At 34.8% G+C, this 13,123-nt stretch overlaps 1 pseudogene; it reads left to right on the top strand.

Moving 5' to 3' along the window:
* The first annotated feature begins 3,190 nt into the window (after positions 1–3,190).
* The window catches only part of LOC132020416 (transcription elongation factor A protein-like 3), a 34,620-nt pseudogene continuing 24,687 nt past the window's right edge, over positions 3,191–13,123 (top strand).

The raw sequence follows: 13,123 nt of genomic DNA, 5'->3' as shown, positions 1-13,123 counted from the left end.
TCTATGATTATCTTTTAACTGTTGCTTTCTTATTGAAGTCAAAATTTTTGATCCTAGAAAAATTCACACAAAAGAGGATCACTTATTCTTACTGTTGAAGTTTGGCCCCTAACATTACAGTACATATACATTTGGGAAGCTGCACTTTTTTAGCTTAAAACTATTATTGGGGTGTCTTGGTGGTGCAGTTGGCTAAGCATCACACTCTTGGTTTGGGCTCAGGTGGTGATCTCAGGGTGCTGAAATCAAGTCTTGCATTAGGCTCCGCAATCAGTGAGGAGTCTACTCAAGACTTTCTCTCCCTCTCCTGGTGCTCTCTCAAATAAATGAGTTTTAAAAAACAAAACAAAACAAAACAAAAACTATCATCCAGAAACATTCAGAAGCTTTGCCTAAGCTTAAAGAACAGAAGTGTGTTAAAATTCAAATACGGTTTTAGTAAAAGACCTCAGGGCTACTATAGGAGAAATGTAGGAAAAATGCCATTTTACAAAAGAAATAATAGCAACGATTATCCAGATTAGGCTTGTTTCATAGGAGTACTGAGGAAATTCATGACCTATAGGTAGCTCCAAACTGAGGGTAACAATAGAAAATCAATAGAGATCAGAAATTAAGGTATTCTTAAGAGTAATTAAAATTTTCTTCAGGTGCAAGTTGTGTGCCTCCTAAAACATTTAAATCAAATATTTTGTGAGGTCTTATAAATATATATGGTGATTCTATGAAACTAAAATAATGGAACTGATTTTTTCCTATCCAATAGATGGAAGAGGTATGTATTTGTTGTTTTCATAATTGAACGTGACATTCAGGAATAAAGATTGTTTTAATTTGCATTGTTCTTCCTCTGACAGCTTTTTGATATAAGTCCAAATCTACATCATTGTGATTTTAAAAATATAAAAAAGAAGAAAAATAGAGGAAAGAAGAACAAGAAGTATACGGAGTTCACAAATTATATAATTCAGCTTTAAATTGTGAAAAGATCTCAAATTTCACAAAGGACACAGAATCCATTGAAATCATTCTTTTTTTTTTTTTTTTTTGAAGCCAGTGAATGTCAGGAGAATGGATCCTCACTAGTATAGCTGATTCTTAGGGGTTTTTGTGCATAATATTAAGATGTGCATAATATTCTTGTTAACTGAATTCCTGTGTCCAACATAATATTAATAACAGCAACTACAAATGATGATAAGTACTGATTATCTGTAAACTGTTAAGTATTTTACATGTTTTAACTCAGATAAACTTAAGCAGCATACTGTATACTATGATAGTCAGCCACATGTGGACATTTAATATGAAATTTACATTAATTAAAATAAAATAAATTTAAAATGCATCTCCTCAGTTGCACTAGCCACATTGCAAGTGCTCAACATCCATGTGTGACCAGTGACCACTATAATGGAAAACTCTGGAAACATTTTCATCATATAAAGTTCTTTCAGACAGCACTGTTCAGAACAATGTTGAAGTATTTTGCTATAAATAGCACAAAAGTAATCTATAATCTCTACAAATATAAGAAGCACTAGAAATGGCCAATTTCTAGAATAAAACAAGTCATAATTATCTGAAAGAAAACAAATATTTGATAAACAAGTATGTATTATTAGTGCTCTCTTGACATATAAATGTCAAATAAAATTCTATCATACTATATCATCTTTGCTATTCCTTTCTCCACATTTAGATGGCACCTTGAAGAATGTGTAAGAATTTGCTTTTCTCTATAAATCTTCTTGACCATCAATCATTTTTCACATATACCATACTAAGAACAAGATTCACAAATCCTTTAACTAATAACTGCCTATGTTTGGCATATTAAGGGAATGTGCTTCAGGTAAACCAACAACTATATTCATGGCAACATCTTTTGCAGTAAGTAGTCTTAAACTTCACCTTAAAGATAAAATCCAGGGAAATTCCATAAAAAGCTGTGACTTCTTTTTTTATAACCCAAAATGCCTTTTAAGAATAAGATTTCAAGTATGTATTTCACTGCCAAACCAATGACAGGTTTGTGAGTCTTAATGTTTTTCTGCTCTTCTTTGTATCAACTTGCAAAATACTTTCCATTTCATTGCTAATGTGTCTAGAAAGCTAATCCAAGGGTTAATATCTAAAGTTATCATCACTCTATGTCTCTCTCTTTAAATAATTACAAGTGGAAAGGCACCACACTTCAATGAGCACACAATTTGTGAAATTTCAATGAAAGTAGATACATGTTAGATCTTGAATTAAAGAACTCCACAACTATGAACCAGTTAAAACATGCACAAAAATAAATAAATAAATAAATAAATAAATAAACAAAATACTTAAGGACCCACTTAAAAATTTACACTGATTCATGTCATTAAACATTCTAAGAGAGTGGAGTGCTCCAAAGAGCACATTTTCTTCTCTAGAATGTGGAAGCAAAAATAAAGAGGTTTTTACTTTTCTAAATTTTTATACATTTATTTATTTAGGTCTGGTTCTGGGCCCTGTGAAGATGACTTCCCTTAAGTTTTATATTTATTCAGAGTTGTGTTACTAATAAATCAGCTCAGGAAATTAGCATAATTTTCTGCAGTTACTATAATACAATTTGGGGTCAATAAAAATAAAAAAAACAGCATAAGAGATCAGAAATAGCAGTCCTAGCTTCTCTATCTAGATTCCCCCCCACACACACAACAGACACTAAGTAACCATGTAATCTATTTCTACCCATAAACTAATGGTTAAAGAGAAAAATAATGACTGTGGAGTAACTATAATTGCTATTCATCTGTTCAACAAATATTTGTACATAAATATTACACTGGAATAAGTAAGACAGAAAGTGAGAGGAGAGTGAATAGCAAATACAATATATAAAGTGTATTGTTCCCATCTGGAACTTCTACCTTGCCCTACATGGGACCTCTAGATTTTTCTCTACCTTGTTAGCACTCCAGTGCTAATACATATCTTTAAATATATAAAGTAGGAAGTTGATAAAATGAAATATACATACACACACACACACACACACACACATATACATATTTTTTTTCAATGAAGGGGACCAATAAAACTAAATGCAAGTTCTTTAAAAAGAATAATAAATCCCTGATGAAACAACAACAGAAACAAAATAAACCTTCAGTGAAGTAAATTAATAAAAACCTCAGGAAATGAATCAAAGATGGATTATGCACAAATAGCCTATGTCAGAGATGGAAATGTTATTATCACCAGATTCTACAGTGAGAAGGTAATGAAGACTTTATAAAAAACAAAAACAAGAAGAAATATGACAAAATTTATAAAACTTTAGAGGAAATAAATTCCTGGAAAATATAATTTTCTAAAACACCCATAAGAAGAAATAGAAAATACAAGCAGTCCTATAGCAAAGTAATTGATCTATACTTAATAATCTTCTTTCAATCAAAGCTCTAAGTTCATAAGATCCACTAGCAGATATTATAATACTGTTAAGAAATAATGCTAAATTTATACAAATACTTCAAGAGGATAGGACAAGAGATACCACTTTCCAACACATTTTAAGAGGACAGCATAATTTTGATACAAACCCTCATTGAGATATCATAATAAAGGAAAACATTAGAACAGTATTACTCAAATACAAATGTGAAGTACTAAAACAAATCATACAAGCAATGAACATATTGCCATTTTCATATTTATTCCATGAATGTAGGTTTAATTTCAAAAATCAGCCATTAACAAAATGACAAAGAAAAGCACATGATCATTTTAACAGATAAAAAAAGTGTGTAAATACAAATGTTTATAAAGATTTATCTGAGACAGAGCAAGAGAGCAAACATGAGCAGGAAGGGGAGAGGAAGAGGGAAAGACATCTCAAACAGACTCCACACTAAGCACATAGCAAGACATGGGGCTCAACCCCAGGAACCTCAGATTACAACCTGAGCCAAAACCAAGGGTCAGAAACTCAACCAATTCAATACCCATGGGCCTCAGTATAAATTTGCTTATAATAAAAATATCTTAGGAAAATAAAAAGAGAACTTTCCTAATGTGATAAAGGAAGCTACAAAAAACTGACAGCTATACTTAATGGTTGAATTTTAATTTCAATGTGATATTAGGAATGAGTCACAAATGGCTACTATTACCACACCTTTCAAAGTATTTGAACTGTTTACTAGTAATCCTTGTGAGAAAATAAGACATGAAAAAATTTTAAGTGATTTACTGGAAAGAAAAATTATACTGTCATCATTTATAGGTCACATGATATGTACACAGAAAATTCAGGTTAATCTCCAGATTAACATTAATTACTGATTTAAACAATTTGTCACATATAAGATTAATATACAATATCCAATTGAATATCTATATAACTTGAACAAACTAAAAAACATTTTAAGCAAAACTGTAATAAATTTTTTTAAATAAATATGCTAGAATATATCTTTTTTTTTTAATTTTTTATTTTTGATAAACATATATTTTTATTCCCAGGGGTACAGGTCTGTGAATCACCAGGTTTACACACTTCACAGCACTCACCAAATCACATACCCTCCCCAATGTCCATAATCCCACCCCCTTCTCCCAAACCCCCTCCCCCCGGCAACCCTCAGTTTGTTTTGTGAGATTAAGAGTCACTTATGGTTTGTCTCCCTCCCAATCCCATCTTGTTTCATTGATTCTTCTTCTACCCACTTAAGCCTCCATGTTGTATCACCACTTCCTCATATCAGGGAGATCATATGATAGTTGTCTTTCTCTGCTTGACTTATTTCGCTAAGCATGATACGCTCTAGTTCCATCCATGTTGTTGCAAATGGCAAGATTTCATTTCTTTTGATGGCTGCATAGTATTCCATTGTGTATATATACCACATCTTCTTGATCCATTCATCTGTTGATGGACATCTAGGTTCTTTCCATAGTTTGGCTACTGTGCACATTGCTGCTATAAACATTCGGGTGCATGTGCCCCTTTGGATCACTACATTTGTATCTTTAGGGTAAATACCCAATAGTGCAATTGCTGGGTCATAGGGAAGTTCTATTTTCAACATTTTGAGGAACCTCCATGCTGTTTTCCAGAGTGGCTGCACCAGCTTGCATTCCCACCAACAGTGTAGGAGGGTTCCCCTTTCTCCGCATCCTCGCCAGCATCTGTCATTTCCTGACTTGTTGATTTTAGCCATTCTGACTGGTGTGAGGTGATATCTCATTGTGGTTTTGATTTGTATTTCCCTGATGCCGAGTGATATGGAGCACTTTTTCATGTGTCTGTTCGCCATCTGGATGTCTTCTTTGCAGAAATGTCTGTTCATGTCCTCTGCCCATTTCTTGATTGGATTATTTGTTCTTTGGGTGTTGAGTTTGCTAAGTTCTTTATAGATTCTGGACACTAGTCCTTTATCTGATATGTCGTTTGCAAATATCTTCTCCCATTCTGTCAGTTGTCTTTTGATTTTGTTAATTGTTTCCTTTGCTGTGCAAAAGCTTTTGATCTTGATGAAATCCCAGTAGTTCATTTTTTCCCTTGCTTCCCTTGCCTTTTGCGTTGTTCCTAGGAAGATGTTGCTGCGGCAGAGGTCGAAGAGGTTGCTGCCCGTGTTCTCCTCAAGGATTTTGATGGATTCCTTTCATACATTGAGGTCCTTCATCCATTTTGAGTCTATTTTTGTGTGTGGTGTAAGGGAATGGTCCAATTTCATTTTTCTGCATGTGGCTGTCCAATTTTCCCAGCACCATTTATTGAAAAGGCTGTCTTTTTTCCATTGGACATTCTTTCCTGCTTTGTCGAAGATTAGTTGACCATAGATTTGAGGGTCTATTTCTGGGCTCTCTATTCTGTTCCATTGATCTATGTCTCTGTTTTTGTGCCAGTACCATGCTGTCTTGATGATGACAGCTTTGTAATAGAGCCTGAAGTCCAGAATTGTGATGCCACCAACGTTGGCTTTCTTTTTCAATATCCCTTTGGCTATTCGAGGTCTTTTCTGGTTCCATATAAATTTTAGCATTATTTGTTCCATTTCTTTGAAAAAGATGGATGGTACTTTGATAGGAATTGCATTAAATGTGTAGATTGCTTTAGGTAGCATAGACATTTTCACAATATTTATTCTTCCAATCCAGGAGCATGGAACATTTTTCCATTTCTTTCTGTCTTCCTCAATTTCTTTCACCCACTGCAAATATCATTCTCAATGGAGAAAAACTGAAAGCTTTTCCGCTAAGGTCAGGAACACGGCAGGGATGTCCATTATCACCACTGCTATTCAACATCGTACTAGAGGTCCTAGCCTCAGCAATCAGACAACAAAAGGAAATTAAAGGCATCCAAATCGGCAAAGAAGAAGTCAAATTATCACTCTTCGCAGATGATATGATACTATATGTGGAAAACCCAAAAGACTCCACTCCAAAACTGCTAGAACTTATACAGGAATTCAGTAAAGTGTCAGGATATAAAATCAATGCACAGAAATCAGTTGCATTTCTCTACACCAACAGCAAGACAGAAGAAAGAGATATTAAGGAGTCAATCCCATTTACAATTGCATCCAAAACCATAAGATACCTAGGAATAAACCTAACCAAAGAGACACAGAATCTATACTCAGAAAACTATAAAGTACTCATGAAAGAAATTGAGGAAGACACAAAGAAATGCTAGAATATATCTTGCAAAAGACATATATGATCCAAAATATTGAGATACTAAACTAGACACATAGATACAGTATTCAAATTTCCCCAAATGTATCTGTAGGGTCAGTAAAATCCCTATCAAATTTCTATCAGATGTCTAAGGCCTGAGAAGTTCATTCTAAAATTTATATGGCAATACAATGGGGCAAATATAGCCAAGAAAATGAAAAAATATGGTATGAGGATTTCTTTACTGGGTATCATATATAAAGCTAGAATAATTAGCAGATGGTGGTTTTGGCATAAAAATAGACATATAAAACAATGAGGCAGATGAGATTCCAGAAACAGACATACACATGTATGATCAATCTATCTATGTATTTTACCTGATCTATCCATGTGGCACTGCAGAACAGTACATAAATAAAGGCATGTCAATAATGGGTTGAAATTTTTATGTTCATTTAGAAAAATGAGTAAAACCTGATTCCCACTATATATTTTCCATGCAAATCAATTTTAGGTGGATTTTGATGTATACGTAAAGGTGAACAGTAATAACACAAACAATAATAAACATCCTATACTGACCTAGAATATAAGATATGAAAATACATGATAATTATGTCCATGAAGGGAAAGACTTATTTAACAATCAAATAATTAAGAATAAAAGAAAAGACTGATAAATTGAACATTAAATTTAGACATTTCTGCTCAGTAAAGTTATAGCATTAAGAGACAGAAAAGAATGAATCATCGAGTAGAAGATATTTGCAACACATAAAAGCAACTTAGATATCTAATGTATTTCAAAATCTTAAAAAATCAGTAAGATAAATGTAAACAGAATTTCTTCCAAATCCTTTCTATGAGGCCAGCATTTCCCTGATACCAAAAGTAGATAAAGAAAATACCAAAAAAGGAACTACTGCCCAATATCTCTTATGAACATAGATGTAAAATCCTCAACAAAATATCCGCAAACCAAATCCAACAACACAGTAAAAAACTCATCACAATGATCCAGTGGGATTTATTTCAGGGATGCAAGGGTGTTTCAATATTCACAAATCAATCAACATAATGTATCACTTTAACAAGAAAAAGGGAAACAAGTAATCATTTCAACAGACACAGAAAAAGTATCTGACCAAATACAACACCCACTAATGATAACAACTCTCAACAAAGTAGATTTAGAGGGAATATACCACAATATAATAAAGACCAAAAAAATTAAAAACAAAACAACAACAAAGAAACACCAAAAAAAAAGGTCATATATAAAACAAACAAACAAACAAAAAACAACAACACAGCTGAAATCAAATTCAAGTGTGAAAAACTGAGAGCTTTTCCCCTAAGATCAGGAAGAGAAAAGAATGTCCACTCTCACCACTTGTATTAAGCATAGTACTAGAAATCCTAGACACAGCAATCAGACAAGAAAAAGAAATAAAAGACATCCAAACTGGTAAAAAAGAAGTAAAACTTTCACTATCTGCTGATAACATGACACTATCTATAGAAAATCCTAAAGACTCCACCAAGAAAATTACTAGAACTGATAAACTCACTAAAGTTAGGATAAAAAAAAACCAATATACAGAAATCTGTTGCATTTCTTCACACTAATAATGAAGTAGCATAAAGAGAAATTAAGAGGGACACCTGGGTGGCTCAGTTGGTTGGGCAGCTGCCTTCGGCTCGGGTCATGATCCCAGCATCCTGGGATCGAGTCCCTCATCGGGCTCCTTGCTCGGCGGGGAGCCTGCTTCTCCCTCTGCCTCTGTCTGCCTGTGCTCTCTCTCTCTGATAAATAAATAAAATCTTTAAAAAAAAGAGAGAAATTAAGAAAACAATCCCATTCACAATTGTAACAAAAATAATAAAATACCTAGGAATAAACTTAACCAAGGAGGTGAAAGATTTGTACTCTGAAAACTATAAAACAGTGATGAAAAAAACTGATGATGTCAAACAAATGCAAAAACATTCCATGCTCATGGAGTGGGAGAATGAATATTGTTAAAATGTCATACTACCCAATGCAATCTACAGTTTAATGCAATCCTCATGAAAAGACCTATAGCATGTTTCACAGAACTAGAAGAGTTTTAGGACTCTTTGGAGCCACAAAAGATCCCGAATAGCCAGAGTAATCTTTAAAAACAAGAATACTGGAGGTGTCGCAAGGCACCTGGGTGGCTCAGTAGGTTAAAGCCTCTGCCTTCAGCTCAGGTCATGATCCTAGTGTCCTGGGATTGAGCCCGGCATCAGGCTCTCTGCTCAGTGGAGAGCCTGCTTCCTCCTCTCTCTCTCTTCACCTACTTGTGATCTCTCTGTCAAATAAATATATAAAATCTTAAAAAAAAATACTGGAGGTATCGCAATCCCAAATTTCAAGATATAATATAAAGCTATAGTAACCCAAACAATATGGTACTGGCACAAAAACAGATACATCAATCAATGGAACAGGATAGAGATCCCAGAAATCCATGTTTTTGATCATTTAAACTTCAACAAAGGGGGCAAGAATATGTAATGGTAAAAGGACGGTCTCTTTAACAAATGGTGTTGGGAAAACTGGACTACTGCATGCAAAAGAATCAAAGTGGCCCACTTTATTTCACCATACACACAATGAACTAAAAATGTATTAAAGACCTAACTATGAGACCTGAAATCATAAAAACCCTAGAAAAAAACACAGGCAGTAGTATCTCTGTCATCAGCTATAGCAACATTTTTTTAGATATGTCTCTGAAAGCAAAGGAAACAAAAACAAAGTACTGGGACTACATCAAAATAAAAAGCTTCTGAAAAGCAAAGGAAACAATAAAAAAAAACCTGAAAGACAGTCTACTGAGTGGGAGAAGATATCTGTAAATGACATATATGATAAGGGGTTAGTATCCAAAATATATAAAGAACTTACACAAGTCAACACAAAAAACACATATAATCTAAGTGACAAATTGTCAAAAAACATGTACAGATATTTCCTAAAAAGGACATACAGATAGCCAACAGACACAGGAAAATATGATCAACTTCACCAATCATCAGGGAAATGTGAATCAAAATCACAAATAGGGTATCATCTTACACCTGTCAGAATGGCTAAAATCAAGCACAGGAAAAAAACAAGTGTTGGTAAGGTTGTGGAGAAAAAGGAACACTTGTTTACTGTTGGGAATATAAACTGATGCGGCCACTGTGGAAAAGAGTATGGAGGTTCCTCAAAAAATTAAAAATAGAATGGCCATAGGATCCAGTAACTCCACTACTGGGTATTTACTCAGAGAATGTGAAAACACTAATCTGAAAAGATATATGCACCCCTATGTTTACTGCAGCAATATTTACAATAGCTAAATTATAGAAGCAACTGAACTGTCCATCTATAGATGAATGGATAATGTCTTAGATGTGTGTGTGTGTGTGTGTGTGTGTGTGTGTGTGTGTGTACACACACAGAATATACACAGAATACTAGCCATAAAAATGCATGAAATTTTGCCATTTACAGACACATGGATGGACCTAAAGGATATGATGCTAAGTGATATAAATCAGTCAGAGAAAGACAAATACCATATGATTTTACTCATAAGTTAAATTTAAGGAAAAAAAACAAAGTAAAAAAGAGACAAGGCAGAAAAGAGACTTAACTATAGAGAACAGATGGTTTGTCAGAGGAGAGGTGGGTGGCATGAATGGGTGAAATAGATAAAGGGAATCAAAAGTATACTTATCATGATGAGCACTGATTAATGTATAGAATTGCTCAATCACTATATTGCACACCTGAAATGAATAGAATACTGTATGTTAATTGTACTGGGATATAAAAAAGTTAAAACATTTATAGTAAGCATATTTTAAAAATCCAAAGAGGAAAAAAGAAAAAAGGCAACCAAAAAATTGTCAAGCCAGTTGAACATAAAATTCACAAAAGAAAATGAGTCAATACACATATGAATAAATCCTCAACCTTATAGGTCATTGGGCAAATCTAAATTAAATGTAGGCTAGATACCAATAAATACTTGGTTAATATGTACTACCACATGCCAGACAGAATAGCTAAGTTAAAAAAGCCATTGACAATGGCAATACCAGTGCTATAGACTGAAGGTCTGTGTCCCTCTCTCCTTACCTACATGTTGAAACTCCAGCCCTCAATATGATGGTATTTTTTTTCTTAATTATTTGAGAGAGAGAGAGATCACAAGTAGGCAGAGAGGCGGGGGGGGGGGGGGGGGGGGGGGGGGGGGGGGGGAGCAGGCTCCCTGCTGAGCAGAAAGCCCCATGTGGGGCTTGACCCCAGAACCCTGAGATGATGACCTGAGCCAAAAGCAGAGGCTTAACCCACTAAGCCACCCAGGTGCCCCAATATGATGGTATTTTAAGATGAGGCCTTTGGAGGTCCTTAGGTATGAGGTCTTGAGTGTGGAGAATTAATGCCCTTATAAGAAGGAACATCAGAGGAATTGCTTTTCTTTCTCCTCTTTTAGGCACCCAAAGAAGAGTGCATGTAAGCATGTAAGCAGTTTGCAAGCCAAGAAGCCTCAGAATGAAATAAATTGCTAGCACCCTAATCTTGGAATTCCAGTTTCCAGAACTGTGAGAAATAAATTTCTGTTGTTTAAGCCATCTGCTCATGGTTATTTTGTTACAGCAGTGAGAGATGACTAGAACAGTAAGCAAAAACGAAGGATATATACAAAATGTTGACAACACTAAGGAAATGAAGCAACTGGACCCCTCATACTTGCTGGCGAGGGTGTGAATTTGTCTGTCATTATCTCCTAAAGCTTAGCATATGCGTATCATCCAGCAATTCATCCCCTCAGGAATTACATACACATGTGCATCCATGAAAATGTGTGACCAACAAAATTGCATGCATATGTGCATCAAGAAACATATAAAAGATTGATTACTATATTATTTGTAATATGAAAAATTCCAAATTTCTGTCAATTGAATATGTATATATTAAATATAGCACAGTAATAAAATAGAAAAAATATACAATTAAAGTAAACAAACTTACAGCAATGTTGATGAATCTTATAAGCATAATTTTCAGTAAAATAATGATGAATACAGCACTTAGATATATAAATCCAGGTGGTAAAACTATGAAAATAAAAAACATTAAAGGAGATATGTAATAACAATGTCCTACTTTTTTTACTTAAGTATTGTTATACAAGTATTATCTTTGTGATGTGATAATGAACTATGCCCTTTTTTTGTGAGTTAAAAAAGTTTTTTTGAGTCTTTTTTTAAAAATTTTTTTATTTCTTTTCAGCGTAACAGTATTCATTGTTTTGGCACCACACCCAGTGCTCCACACCCGTGCCCTCTCCAATACCCACCACCTGGTTCCCCCAACCTCCCATCCCCGACCCCTTCAAAACCCTCAGATTGTTTTTCAGAGTCCATAGTCTCTCATGGTTCACCTCCCCTTCCAATTTCCCTCAATTCCCTTCTCCTCTCCATCTCCCCTTGTGCTCCATGCTATTTGATATGCTCTACAAATAAGTGAAACCATATGATAATTGACTCTCTCTGCTTGACTTATTTCACTCAGTATAATTTCTTCCAGCCCCGTCCATGTTGCTACAAAAGTTGGGTTTTCATCCTTTTCTGATAGAGGCATAATACTCCATAGTGTATATGGACCACATCTTCCTTATCCATTCTTCTGTTGAAGGGCATCTTGGTTCTTTCCACAGTTTGGAGACTGTGGCCATTGCTGCTATAAACATTGGGGTACAGATGGCCCTTTTTTTCACTACATCTGTATCTTTGGGGTAAATACCCAGTAGTGCAATTGCAGGGTCATAGGGAAGCTCTATTTTTAATTTCTTGAGGAATCTCCACACTGTTTTCCAAAGTGGCTGTACCAACTTGCATTCCCACCAACAGTGTAAGAGGGTTCCCCTTTCTCCACATCCTCTCCAACACATGTTGTTTCCTGCCTTGTTAATTTTGGCCATTCTAACTGGTGTAAGGTGGTATCTCGATGTGGTTTTAATTTGAATCTCCCTGATTGCTAGTGATGATGAACATTTTTTCATGTGTCTGATAGCCATTTGTATGTCTTCATTGGAGAAGTGTCTGTTCATATCTTCTGCCCATTTTTTGATATGACTGTTTTGTGTGTGTTGAGTTTGAGGAGTTCTTTATAGATCCTGGATATCAACCTTTTGTCTGTGCTATCATTTGCAAATATCTTCTCCCATTCCGTGGGTTGCCTCTTTGTTTTGTTGACTGTTTCCTTTGCTGTGCAGAAGCTTTTGATTTTGATGAAGTCCCAAAAGTTCATTTTTGCTTTTGTTTCCTTTGCCTTTGGAGACATATCTTGAAAGATGTTGCTATGGCTGATATCAAAGAGGTTACTGCCTATGTTCTCCTCTAGGATTCTGATGTATTCCTG

Source organism: Mustela nigripes, chromosome 6 (assembly GCF_022355385.1).
Source record: "Mustela nigripes isolate SB6536 chromosome 6, MUSNIG.SB6536, whole genome shotgun sequence".
Classification (NCBI taxonomy): Eukaryota; Metazoa; Chordata; class Mammalia; order Carnivora; family Mustelidae; genus Mustela; species Mustela nigripes.
Note: the sequence above shows the minus strand (reverse complement) of the source record. Positions and strands in the feature narration are given on the sequence as shown.